Here is a 14,524-nt window from a genome sequence, read left to right on the forward strand (position 1 = left end):
TTTAAATTGACCTTAACTTATACTTACCCTTTCTTCCTGCCCCAAAATCTATCCCTTACACTATAGTACATAACACACCATACCTCAATTATCTTTTTTCACTGTGGCATTTTAAATAGTATTCAGCTAAGGCCTCAACATTAGACTATATTTACCACTACACATAATACATTAGTGATCCAGGGCCTAGTCCGACTGCCATATTGGAGTCAGGAAGGAATTTTTTCCCATTCTGAGGCACATTTCACACTGCCTCAGAGGGGGTTTTTCGCCTTCTTCTGGATCAGCTTTAAATAAATAGCAATTAGGTGAATGAAAAGTTGAGCTAATAATAGAGTTTTAAACATTAACTACTATACAGGTATAAGATCTATTTTCTGCAGAGCTTCAAAATTTGGGATTATCATTTGTCAGTTCTATATAAATGAGAAGGAAAGTCTTTTTAGCTTGGACGTGCCTGATGAAAAAGAAAGTCTTTTTTGCTTGAGAGGACCAGAAGTTAAGCACCCCTAAGTGATTATATTTACTTTCCTTATACCCTGGGCCGGTGCTCCTATCTGCAGAAAACTTACACCGACCAAGGGATCTGCCAGTGAGCACCATGAATCCTCTTTGCTTCTTATTTCTTCTCGCGGCTGTGCATCCATAGTAGAGTAAAAAGCCAAATTTGAACAAAAAGCCGGCTATTTCAGTCTACTGTGCATGTGTCTGCCCTGGGAAATTTGTTGAATGAAGAAGCGAAGACAATCGATCCATGGTGATAGGAGCACCAGCCCAGGGGATCAGGTAAATAAATACAATCACTTGGGGGTGCCTAACTTTTGGCACCCCAAGTTAAAAAGTCTTTCCTTCTTCTTTAAACATCCAGTCATTTTTTAAAATATTTGTCTCTGTAATAATTAGTGTTTTGTATTTAATGGGAATATGGATTTATTCTAATGTTTGTTCTGGATAATAGATCCGTTACCTGTATTACAATATAGACAATTTAGCAGGATAGGATGAGATGAAAATATTTCAAAAGTAATATGGCAGAAGAACCTAAAACCATAGTATTCATAGCAAAAATATATATTGCCTGAAAATACAATTTTAATTCCCCTTATTGAAAAAGACAATTTTAATTCCCCTACCAGAATAATCATTGTATTCATTATTTGATTTAATTTAAATTCTTCATTTATAAAACTAATAAAGACTCTCTATAAAATATATAAGTGCTTGGTCATTATTTGTTCTCAAAACAAGTCATGGATGTAAAACGAATGTGCTGAAAAACTGGGCTAATTTTTATGGCAAAAAGTGTAAAATGAATGTTATATTTATGAAGGTGCATCAGGTAAAATACTGGTGAGATCCCTTTGTGCATACATTATATATATAAAGGTTCTGTTGTGCCTATACCTGAGTTATGCCACAATTATTGCCATTATACACTGTAATGGACCGTGTGATGTATGCAGAAGCCAATGGTATGAAAAGGGACATGGTAAGTAACACGGTGCCCATACACAGACTGACACATATGTTTACAGCATTTTTCTCCAAGCAGTCTGTGTAGAAGAAATAGCAATCACTACTATGCATAAGGGGCAACAAAGGTTCCAACTGGGCCTTATCAGATTTACAAACAAGCCTGACAAATGAAGCAGCCCTTCCAGTTTGCGGTGTGACTGATGTATCAGATGCAGCTGATGGGCACCACTTGGGGGCATCCGCTTTATCTGTAAAGCCAACCTCTGTCCCTTCCTTACTAGGGGAGATAGAAGAGCAGGATGTGGGTCTGGGCCAGTGGGGCCCACAAGAGCCAGGGGCCCACCGCGCCAGTCTGACCCTGATGGCTTTTATATTTGTAACTTTGTTGAGAGTCAAAGGCAGCCCTGACCAAATATAGTTCAAGGGGGGGGGGGATGCTAGAAGGTAAGACTCCACCCCAGTCATTACCATTTCATTGTAGACAAATGTTGATGAATTGTAGGTACAATACCCCAGCATTTTGTCATTGGGTGTAAAGTTTTTTTTTATTTAAATCTAGTTAAAGATTTTACTTATTTATCTGAACTACTCTAGTATGTCACCTACACTGAAGACCCTTTGCCACAAGGCAAGTGGGCCTTTGTGCTGCTATTGGTGCTTTTGACCTGTTCTGTTATTTCTATTTCTCCAAGGAATTCCTCCCAAGGATCCGCTATTCTATGGCAAGAAACCACTCGCACTTATTCTGGTTTGAGACTAAATGTAAATCTGATGTGCTTAATTAGTAAGGGTTCTTAATCAAAACAGATTCAGCCTTTGCTGGTGTGAAAATGATTCCAGTTAATGTTGCCTATTTAATGAGAGAGGCAGCCATAGCCGTCCTTAGTTTTCATTCTCCTGCTGCTAATGAAGCTGTCTCTGTACCCCCTGTCATGTCCTATACCAACAAGTGCAGCTCCACGAGTGCCAAGACACCTACAGAAGCTCACTAAGTGCTTAGGGATCATCTACTGAGACACTGTTTAGTTATTTGTTGTACACATTATTTAATACGATAGGCTCTAGAGGAAAGTCATTGTGACACTTTTGTACTCATTGAGGTATGTCCAATATTTTGTTAGGCATTTGACTGTAGTTTCAACTAGTCTATGGGAATTGCTATATCCAAGAGATGCAGTATGGCAGCAGAGGTCAATGTTATATGTAAATAGTAAGCTGTCTGTTTAGAGCAGTGGTCCCTAACCAGTAGCTCATGAGCAACATGTTGCTCCCCAACTCCTTGGATGTTGAGCCCAGTGGTCTCAAAGCAGGTGCTTATATTTGAATTATATTTTTGAATTATTTGGTTGAATAAAAACCATGTTTACTGCCAAACAGAGCCTCCTGTAGACTGCCAGTTCACATAGGGGCTACCAATAGCCAATCACAGCCCTTATGTGTCACCTCCCAGGAACATTTTTCATGCTTGTGTTGCTCCCTAACTCTTTTTACAATTGAATGTGGACCCCTGGTTTAGAGGATTACTCTAAATATTAGAATTTCCACTGTGCCATCTCCACAGTCTGGGGAACGAACTTTTTGTTTCAACTCCACATATCTGCAGTCTATTAGGAACACACACCTGGCTATGGCCCATTATAGCTAAGGATAAAATAATTATCTCCAAGATATTGTGCCCTGGAATAACACTGCAGAAATAGCAGAAACCGCTGCATGTATTTGAAGTGGAATATTTTATTGGGTAACATACACAAAGAAGCAGGCACAAATGATTGATAACTGAGCATTCATCGTACAATGAGTAAAATCTGAACATTTATGGCTAGATTAAAACGTTCCTTACCCAAGAGACCATGCTTTATTTGTGTGTATTCAAGGTTATTCCATGGGTGAAGGATCAGGAATAAAGTCTGGAGGTTTGTCCGAGTGCCAGTGTTTAATTTTTTTTAATCAAATCTTCAAATGTTGGCCAATGATTTAATTTTTTTTTTAATTTCACTATTCTTTACTGATGTTTAATGAAAAACAATTGTTTCTTTGCTTATCTTAAATTGTTACAAAAATATCCAAATACAGCTGCTGACTGTTGTGGCCTCTGCCCAAAAGCCTGTTATTTTAATTAAGTTTCAGAAACTTTGTATCGTTTCTAGAGCCAGTGCAGAAGGTTAAAGAGAAAGTCGGGACATTTCAGTAAGAAACACAGGTTTACATGTTGATCTGTAAAAAAAATATCGGGATTGTCCCGGAGAAAACAGGACAGTTGGGAGGTATGATATTGTATTTTTTGATGCTGTAGAGGCCTGAACATAGAAGCTTAATTGCCTATGAAGTTATTTAGGCAGTTGATTTGCTACAAGCTCCAATAAATACAGTATATACTTAGGCATTGGGGTGATACTGTGGGCTATAAATTCAGGCAGCTGCATATACACTACAACGGACTCAAATTTGTAAATTTGTCTAATAGGATCTAGATACCAGAGGGAACGGAAACTCTCATAGTTTGGAAGAATTCATTGGTAATAACTATTCAAAGCAAAGACATCTGTTTATTTCGAATGTGGGGTGGGAATATGGCAAGACTTTGTAAAACATATTTTTGTATGTTATTTGTAACAGAAAAAGATTCCGCACTGAATAAAATATTAGCTTTCATTTTCTCAAATATCAAACTATCTCTGAACTCCTCCACCACCCCCTGGTAATATTTCCAGTAAGCAATCTGCCTACTAAACATTTCTAAACCTCTTTACAGTACACCAATGGCAGCTTCCAAACAGCCTCCTCGGTGGACTTGTTCCCGAGCAACAAAAAAATCCCCTCCTAATTAAATATTCAGGAGAGAATACCCACACTAAGGAGGTAATGTATCAACGTTCAAATTATGCATTTTTTCAACAATGTCAAATTATGCATTTTTCAACAATGTCACCGGCCCCAACAATGGCCCATTCCATCGGCCTCTGTCTGCAGCCCTTAACATCGGCTGCTGTCTCTGGCCCCCAACAACGGCCCCAACAATGTCAAATTATGCATTTTTCAACAATGTCACCGGCCCCAACAATGGCCCATTCCATCGGCCTCTGTCTGCAGCCCTTAACATCGGCTGCTGTCTCTGGCCCCCAACAACGGCCCCAACACTGTCCCCAACATTGGCCCATTCCATCGGCCTTTACCCATAGCCCTTAACACCGGCTACTGTCTCTAGCCCATGTCACCGGCCCCAACAATGGCCCATTCCATCGGCCTCTCTCTCTGCAGCCCTTAACATCGGCTGCTGTCTCTGGCCCCCAACAACGGCCCCAACACTCTCCCCAACATTGGCCCATTCCATCGGCCTTTACCCATAGCCCTTACCACCGGCTTCTGTCTCTAGCCCATGTCACCGGCCCCAACAATGGCCCATTCCATTGGCCTCTCTCTCTGCAGCCCTTAACATCGGCTGCTGTCTCTGGCCCCCAACAACGGCCCCAACATTGGCCCATTCCATCGGCCTTTACCCATAGCCCTTACCACCGGCTTCTGTCTCTAGCCCATGTCACCGGCCCCAACAATGGCCCATTCCATCGGCCTCTGTCTGCAGCCCTTAACATCGGCTGCTGTCTCTGGCCCCCACCAACGGCCCCAACACTGTTCCCAACATTGGCCCATTCCATCGGCCTTTACCCATAGCCCTTACCACCGGCTTCTGACTCTAGCCCATGTCACCGGCCCCAACAATGGCCCATTCCATCGGCCTCTGTCTGCAGCCCTTAACATCGGCTGCTGTCTCTGGCCCCCACCAACGGCCCCAACACTGTTCCCAACATTGGCCCATTCCATCGGCCTTTACCCATAGCAACGGCCCCAACATTGGCCCATATCATCGGCCTTTACCCATAGCCCTTACCACCGGCTTCTGTCTCTAGCCCATGTCACCGGCCCCAACAATGGCCCATTCCATCGGCCTCTGTCTGCAGCCCTTAACATCGGCTGCTGTCTCTGGCCCCCACCAACGGCCCCAACACTGTTCCCAACATTGGCCCATTCCATTGGCCTTTACCCATAGCCCTTAACACCGGCTACTGTCTCTAGCCCATGTCACCGGCCCCAACAATGGCCCATTCCATCGGCCTCTGTCTGCAGCCCTTAACATCGGCTGCTGTCTCTCGCCCCCACAACGGCCCCAACACTGTCCCCAACATTGGCCCATTCCATCGGCCTTTACCCATAGCCCTTACCACCGACTTCTGTCTCTAGCCCATGTCACCGGCCCCAACAATGGCCCATTCCATCGGCCTCTGTCTGCAGCCCTTAACATCGGCTGCTGTCTCTGGCCCCCAACAACGGCCCCAACACTGCACCCAACATTGGCCCATTCCATCGGCCTTTACACATAGCCCTTAACACTGGCTACTGTCTCTAGCCCATGTCACCGGCCCCAACAATGGCCCATTCCATCGGCCTCTGTCTGCAGCCCTTAACATCGGCTGCTGTCTCTGGCCCCCAACAACGGCCCCAACACTGTCCCCAACAACGGCCCCAACACTGTCCCCAACATTGGCCCATTCCATCGGCCTTTACCCATAGCCCTTAACACCGGCTACTGTCTCTAGCCCATGTCACCGGCCCCAACAGTGGCCCATTCCATCGGCCTCTGTCTGCAGCCCTTAACATCGGCTGCTGTCTCTGGCCCCACCACTGGCCCTCTGTTTCCATTCATATTCACAGGCAACTGTCTCTGGTCATCACCACAGCTCCAACACTGGTCTATTCAATTAGCCTTTGCCTGCAGAGATCACTTGCTGTTATCTCTGTCTCTTGCCCCTGGCCCTAACATTTTGCGTTATTAGCTGCTGTCTCTGGCCCTCGCCACTGGCATCTGTTTCCTGTCTGTGACCTTCACTAACGGCCATTTAAATTGACCTTAACTTATACTTACCCTTTCTTCCTGCCCCAAAATCTATCCCTTATACTATAGTACATAACACACCATACCTCAATTATCTTTTTTCACTGTGGCATTTTAAATAGTATTCAGCTAAGGCCTCAACATTAGACTATATTTACCACTACACATAATACATTAGTGATCCAGGGCCTAGTCCGACTGCCATATTGGAGTCAGGAAGGAATTTTTTCCCATTCTGAGGCACATTTCACACTGCCTCAGAGGGGGTTTTTCGCCTTCTTCTGGATCAGCTTTAAATAAATAGCAATTAGGTGAATGAAAAGTTGAGCTAATAATAGAGTTTTAAACATTAACTACTATACAGGTATAAGATCTATTTTCTGCAGAGCTTCAAAATTTGGGATTATCATTTGTCAGTTCTATATAAATGAGAAGGAAAGTCTTTTTAGCTTGGACGTGCCTGATGAAAAAGAAAGTCTTTTTTGCTTGAGAGGACCAGAAGTTAAGCACCCCTAAGTGATTATATTTACTTTCCTTATACCCTGGGCCGGTGCTCCTATCTGCAGAAAACTTACACCGACCAAGGGATCTGCCAGTGAGCACCATGAATCCTCTTTGCTTCTTATTTCTTCTCGCGGCTGTGCATCCATAGTAGAGTAAAAAGCCAAATTTGAACAAAAAGCCGGCTATTTCAGTCTACTGTGCATGTGTCTGCCGCTGGGAAATTTGTTGAATGAAGAAGCGAAGACAATCGATCCATGGTGATAGGAGCACCAGCCCAGGGGATCAGGTAAATAAATACAATCACTTGGGGGTGCCTAACTTTTGGCACCCCCAAGTTAAAAAGTCTTTCCTTCTTCTTTAAACATCCAGTCATTTTTTAAAATATTTGTCTCTGTAATAATTAGTGTTTTGTATTTAATGGGAATATGGATTTATTCTAATGTTTGTTCTGGATAATAGATCCGTTACCTGTATTACAATATAGACAATTTAGCAGGATAGGATGAGATGAAAATATTTCAAAAGTAATATGGCAGAAGAACCTAAAACCATAGTATTCATAGCAAAAATATATATTGCCTGAAAATACAATTTTAATTCCCCTTATTGAAAAAGACAATTTTAATTCCCCTACCAGAATAATCATTGTATTCATTATTTGATTTAATTTAAATTCTTCATTTATAAAACTAATAAAGACTCTCTATAAAATATATAAGTGCTTGGTCATTATTTGTTCTCAAAACAAGTCATGGATGTAAAACGAATGTGCTGAAAAACTGGGCTAATTTTTATGGCAAAAAGTGTAAAATGAATGTTATATTTATGAAGGTGCATCAGGTAAAATACTGGTGAGATCCCTTTGTGCATACATTATATATATAAAGGTTCTGTTGTGCCTATACCTGAGTTATGCCACAATTATTGCCATTATACACTGTAATGGACCGTGTGATGTATGCAGAAGCCAATGGTATGAAAAGGGACATGGTAAGTAACACGGTGCCCATACACAGACTGACACATATGTTTACAGCATTTTTCTCCAAGCAGTCTGTGTAGAAGAAATAGCAATCACTACTATGCATAAGGGGCAACAAAGGTTCCAACTGGGCCTTATCAGATTTACAAACAAGCCTGACAAATGAAGCAGCCCTTCCAGTTTGCGGTGTGACTGATGTATCAGATGCAGCTGATGGGCACCACTTGGGGGCATCCGCTTTATCTGTAAAGCCAACCTCTGTCCCTTCCTTACTAGGGGAGATAGAAGAGCAGGATGTGGGTCTGGGCCAGTGGGGCCCACAAGAGCCAGGGGCCCACCGCGCCAGTCTGACCCTGATGGCTTTTATATTTGTAACTTTGTTGAGAGTCAAAGGCAGCCCTGACCAAATATAGTTCAAGGGGGGGGGGGATGCTAGAAGGTAAGACTCCACCCCAGTCATTACCATTTCATTGTAGACAAATGTTGATGAATTGTAGGTACAATACCCCAGCATTTTGTCATTGGGTGTAAAGTTTTTTTTTATTTAAATCTAGTTAAAGATTTTACTTATTTATCTGAACTACTCTAGTATGTCACCTACACTGAAGACCCTTTGCCACAAGGCAAGTGGGCCTTTGTGCTGCTATTGGTGCTTTTGACCTGTTCTGTTATTTCTATTTCTCCAAGGAATTCCTCCCAAGGAGGAAATCTGATGTGCTTAATTAGTAAGGGTTCTTAATCAAAACAGATTCAGCCTTTACTGGTGTGAAAATGATTCCAGTTAATGTTGCCTATTTAATGAGAGAGGCAGCCATAGCCGTCCTTAGTTTTCATTCTCCTGCTGCTAATGAAGCTGTCTCTGTACCTCCTGTCATGTCCTATACCAACAAGTGCAGCTCCACGAGTGCCAAGACACCTACAGAAGCTCACTAAGTGCTTAGGGATCATCTACTGAGACACTGTTTAGTTATTTGTTGTACACATTATTTAATACGATAGGCTCTAGAGGAAAGTCATTGTGACACTTTTGTACTCATTGAGGTATGTCCAATATTTTGTTAGGCATTTGACTGTAGTTTCAACTAGTCTATGGGAATTGCTATATCCAAGAGATGCAGTATGGCAGCAGAGGTCAATGTTATATGTAAATAGTAAGCTGTCTGTTTAGAGCAGTGGTCCCTAACCAGTAGCTCATGAGCAACATGTTGCTCCCCAACTCCTTGGATGTTGAGCCCAGTGGTCTCAAAGCAGGTGCTTATATTTGAATTATATTTTTGAATTATTTGGTTGAATAAAAACCATGTTTACTGCCAAACAGAGCCTCCTGTAGACTGCCAGTTCACATAGGGGCTACCAATAGCCAATCACAGCCCTTATGTGTCACCTCCCAGGAACATTTTTCATTCTTGTGTTGCTCCCTAACTCTTTTTACAATTGAATGTGGACCCCTGGTTTAGAGGATTACTCTAAATATTAGAATTTCCACTGTGCCATCTCCACAGTCTGGGGAACGAACTTTTTGTTTCAACTCCACATATCTGCAGTCTATTAGGAACACACACCTGGCTATGGCCCATTATAGCTAAGGATAAAATAATTATCTCCAAGATATTGTGCCCTGGAATAACACTGCAGAAATAGCAGAAACCGCTGCATGTATTTGAAGTGGAATATTTTATTGGGTAACATACACAAAGAAGCAGGCACAAATGATTGATAACTGAGCATTCATCGTACAATGAGTAAAATCTGAACATTTATGGCTAGATTAAAACGTTCCTTACCCAAGAGACCATGCTTTATTTGTGTGTATTCAAGGTTATTCCATGGGTGAAGGATCAGGAATAAAGTCTGGAGGTTTGTCCGAGTGCCAGTGTTTAATTTTTTTTAATCAAATCTTCAAATGTTGGCCAATGATTTAATTTTTTTTTTAATTTCACTATTCTTTACTGATGTTTAATGAAAAACAATTGTTTCTTTGCTTATCTTAAATTGTTACAAAAATATCCAAGTACAGCTGCTGACTGTTGTGGCCTCTGCCCAAAAGCCTGTTATTTTAATTAAGTTTCAGAAACTTTGTATCGTTTCTAGAGCCAGTGCAGAAGGTTAAAGAGAAAGTCGGGACATTTCAGTAAGAAACACAGGTTTACATGTTGATCTGTAAAAAAAATATCGGGATTGTCCCGGAGAAAACAGGACAGTTGGGAGGTATGATATTGTATTTTTTGATGCTGTAGAGGCCTGAACATAGAAGCTTAATTGCCTATGAAGTTATTTAGGCAGTTGATTTGCTACAAGCTCCAATAAATACAGTATATACTTAGGCATTGGGGTGATACTGTGGGCTATAAATTCAGGCAGCTGCATATACACTACAACGGACTCAAATTTGTAAATTTGTCTAATAGGATCTAGATACCAGAGGGAACGGAAACTCTCATAGTTTGGAAGAATTCATTGGTAATAACTATTCAAAGCAAAGACATCTGTTTATTTCGAATGTGGGGTGGGAATATGGCAAGACTTTGTAAAACATATTTTTGTATGTTATTTGTAACAGAAAAAGATTCCGCACTGAATAAAATATTAGCTTTCATTTTCTCAAATATCAAACTATCTCTGAACTCCTCACCACCACCCTGGTAATATTTCCAGTAAGCAATCTGCCTACTAAACATTTCTAAACCTCTTTACAGTACACCAATGGCAGCTTCCAAACAGCCTCCTCGGTGGACTTGTTCCCGAGCAACAAAAAAATCCCCTCCTAATTAAATATTCAGGAGAGAATACCCACACTAAGGAGGTAATGTATCAACGTTCAAATTATGCATTTTTTCAACAAATCACGTTATTTTGCTCCAAAACTTATGAATTCAAATGATGCTGTAAAACAACTTGCATATGCAACATTTATTGAGCGCAAAAAAAAAAAAAGTAAAACTTCGCCATCCAAAAGCTAAACACTGACACAAATGCAAATGTGGAATCTATAGAATATTTGGTTAGAGGTGTGTTTTTTTCCCATAGGTTGCATTGGAGGTATTGGTGTCAATTTTGGGTGAATTGATGCTTTTAATGTTAATTGCTGATTATAGAAGATGAATGGTGGATATTGGCATTGCTAGATGTGTGACGGATACTGGATTATTATCTGGTGAGCCTTGTTCTTTACTAAGGTCTGTGTGTATTCTTCATGTTATGTAGCTTTGATCTTTTTCTAATGAAATATCTTTAAAAGGCAGATCTCTCATTTAATTTAGAAAAAAAACCTTTAATTTAGAAAAACCCTTTAATTTAGAAAAAGCGACCCTTACTCATTCCTTTGCTCCTGCAGTGACACTTTACATTTGAACAGTTCCAGTCAGAGTATTTTTTTTTTAACAAATGTGCCTCTGTTTTTGGGATTCCCTTAAAAGCAGCACTTTTTAATGTTCACAGCTTGTTTTTAAGATGTTCTCCAGCACTATACAAATCCCAGCAAGTCATACAAAAAAAATGTCGGTCTTCAGCTTTCCAGTGAATGTGTTTCTAGTAGTGTGACTGGGCAATGGCACACGAGATGTTTAAAAACAGACTCCCCCCCCCCGAGTGCTCACTAGTAGCCGGTCACTTTCCATTGGCTTTTTATTCACGGAACCATTGATTTCCGTGGGGAAAAAAACTGACTCCTGGTTAATGGAGGACATTATGGTGACTACAATGAAACTGGCTAGTGTGCTGTTTGCCTGATAGTTGTTTACTTCTCAGTTTGTGTTTGCTGGTGCCAATGCTATGTACATGTACTTAAACTCAAATATCTGTCAGTATAAAGAGGTTCCCAACAATACATCTTCTCATCATGGCCATGTGCCATTGTATTAGTTGCAGTCAATTCATTGATATTAGTCACTTTGCACTTACTATTTCTCATAGGTGTTTTTCTGAGTTGAGAAGAGCAGTCTCCTGTATCTCAGCACCTGCCTTTGTCAGGGTAATATACTTTGCACTTTTCAATGTTTCTACAGAACCCCTTTCCAGCACCATTTCAGCCTTCCAGGCATCTTTATTTTAGGGATTTGATCAGTGGTATTTAACCTTAGCTCCCCAGATGTTGCTGGATCACAACTCCCAGCATGCTTTAAACAATATTCATATGTTGGAGGGAGTTCATATTATCTAAATTTAAGAAACTGACCTAGAAGAAAGCAAAAAAAGATACTCTGGGTATGTCTACGGCCAGAGAAATATTTTTTATTAAATGCAGCCGCTTAGATTGTTATTGCAAGTTCCTCTGCCCTTTCATCCAGCTAAGCTTAGAAGGGAAATCACTCCAGTCTTATCACCAGTTGCTTTTTTATATTTGTATTTTTCTTACCCTGAATCCTGTTAATATGGTGTAATTATTAATATAAATATTTTTTGTTTTAATAATGCTTTTATGTGATTCATGTGTGACAAACCCTTTTCCCTCCCGCCTTGCCATTTCATGTTGCACTGTGTAAAAATGAAATAAATCCACTTTTTGCCACCTCTCTCTGAACTATAGCTATAGAGGAGCGCACACAACTCTTTTTCAATGTGTTTCTCAAAGCAGATTAGGTAGGGATGGGACAGATGGAACAGCAACACTCTTGAGTCGATGTATTGAGCCCAATGGCGCTGCTTTTTTGCTTTTTTAATGTGCAATATCCTCCACTAGTTTTTGTTCAACCCCTTTATTATTGGTTTCCCATCCATAACGTATCCTCAGTCTGTTGTATATGTGCCAAAGTAATGGTATTAATGGGCTTCACACTACTATATATGTGTGTGTAATACATATATATTGACATTTCCATGCTGCCATATTCCTTCCTTTCTCCCAAGTTCATTCTAAGCAAATTCAGAAAGGAGGGGAGAGGCTACAAGGAAAGTTACCTCAGCAGCGTTTTTACTCCAGTGTGGGAACACAGGCTGCCTTACTACACGCCATAACATTCGAATGTTGCTTAATGATGAAACATATCTTTATGATGGTGCTGCTTATCTATGTTCTAGAACAGGGGTGTTCTAGAACATGCGGCCCGGAATGGAGATCCGTGCGGCCCAGCAGGAAGCGCGCGTCAGAGGAAAGGCACGCCTCCTCTCCCCACAGCTTTGCTGGCTGCAGCCTCTCTGTGCTGTGTGTGCGGTGCGTGTGAGGACAGCGCCGGCGCTCTGCGTGTGATGTCAGCGCCGGCGCTCTGCGTGTGACGTCAGCGCCGGCGCTTTGCGTGTGACTTCAGCGCCGGTGCTCTGCGTATGACGTCACCGCCTGTGTTCTCCAGTCTCCCCAACGGCTGCTAGCTGCTGCTAGCTAGCAGCGCGTGTTTTTGGCGCCAATTTCCTGGCTTTGCTGGGCCCTGCCCCCCTCTTGTCTGGCAGCGTGATAAAAGGCACAGAGAGAGAGCAGCTCCCAAAACTATGTGGCGAGCAACTCCCAAAACTACGTGGCTCTTCTCCTGCCTAATGAAAGGCTAGCTTCAGCCTGCAGCTTACTGGCAAGTCTGGCACTCTTGCACTCCACAGCAACCAATTATTATTACCTCAGCTCCCCTGGTTCAGCACAATACACCTGCACAGTATTTTTACAGGTACAGAATTTTTTACTGTTTTTAGTCTGGCTTAGTGCTTTGCATTTGACATGATAAATTTGGAAGTAGGGATTTGTGTAATAACACCCCTGGGCCATATACCTATTCCACAATTTTCTGGAATTATTATTTTCACTAAATTCACTGTGTGTAGGTCTGTAGGCTAATTAAAGAGCAGTGCAATAAATTAGAATTAATACAAAAATTAATTAAAAAGAAATGAATTCCCAAGCCCCCTGTGATTCCCAATAATCAATTGATTTGTTTTTTAAGATAATTATGAGGTAAATGTACTTAATAGCTTATAAGTGCATTGCAATGAATTATCACTTCTTAATTAAATTCACAGTTCATAGTATCAAAAATAGAGAATTAATTTTGTAACTGAAAAATGAATTATACATAAATTGTTTATTCAACTTCAAAAGTAGCCCAAACATAGCACAATATGTGCAGTGAAATAAATAATTTTTTATGAAAATACGCCAGTTACAAATTGGGCCTCTTTTAGTTACGCCCCTGGTGATGGTCAAGTCTGTACCTACCTTTATTGGAAAATTAGCAAAACAGTGAAAATTTAAAAAAGGCATATTTTCACATACATTCATTTATTTTTTAGACTTTTTTTTCCTGCAAATATTGAGCTATTTTTGGGCTACCTTTGAATGCCACTTGGCTAGTTTTGGGCTGGTTTTGAAAATTAGACCTGGCAACCCTGTTTGTATGCGATGTGTGCCATCCATGAACGGGCATTTTACATAGCATTCCCTTTTTTAAACAGTTATTTGTTCCTGTGAGATGTACACAGCTTCCTACAGCAGAAACACTGAGCTGATCAACCTGAAAGTGAGCGTTCGGTGGTTATTTGGAAAGGTAGGTAAGCATTTTTAAGTGGCACCTCTCCCATCGCCTGCTATGTTTTACATTTGGCAGCCATAAATGGTAATATAGTACATATTTTCCTTATAGCTCTTGCTATTCGTTCCCGTGCAGCTTCCTATAGCAGAAACACAGAGCTTATCATTTTTAACCTATCAACCTGCAAGTGAGCCTTGGTTGTTATTTAGAAGGCAGGTAAGC

This window comes from Xenopus laevis, chromosome 1S (assembly GCF_017654675.1).
Source record: "Xenopus laevis strain J_2021 chromosome 1S, Xenopus_laevis_v10.1, whole genome shotgun sequence".
Taxonomy (NCBI): Eukaryota; Metazoa; Chordata; class Amphibia; order Anura; family Pipidae; genus Xenopus; species Xenopus laevis.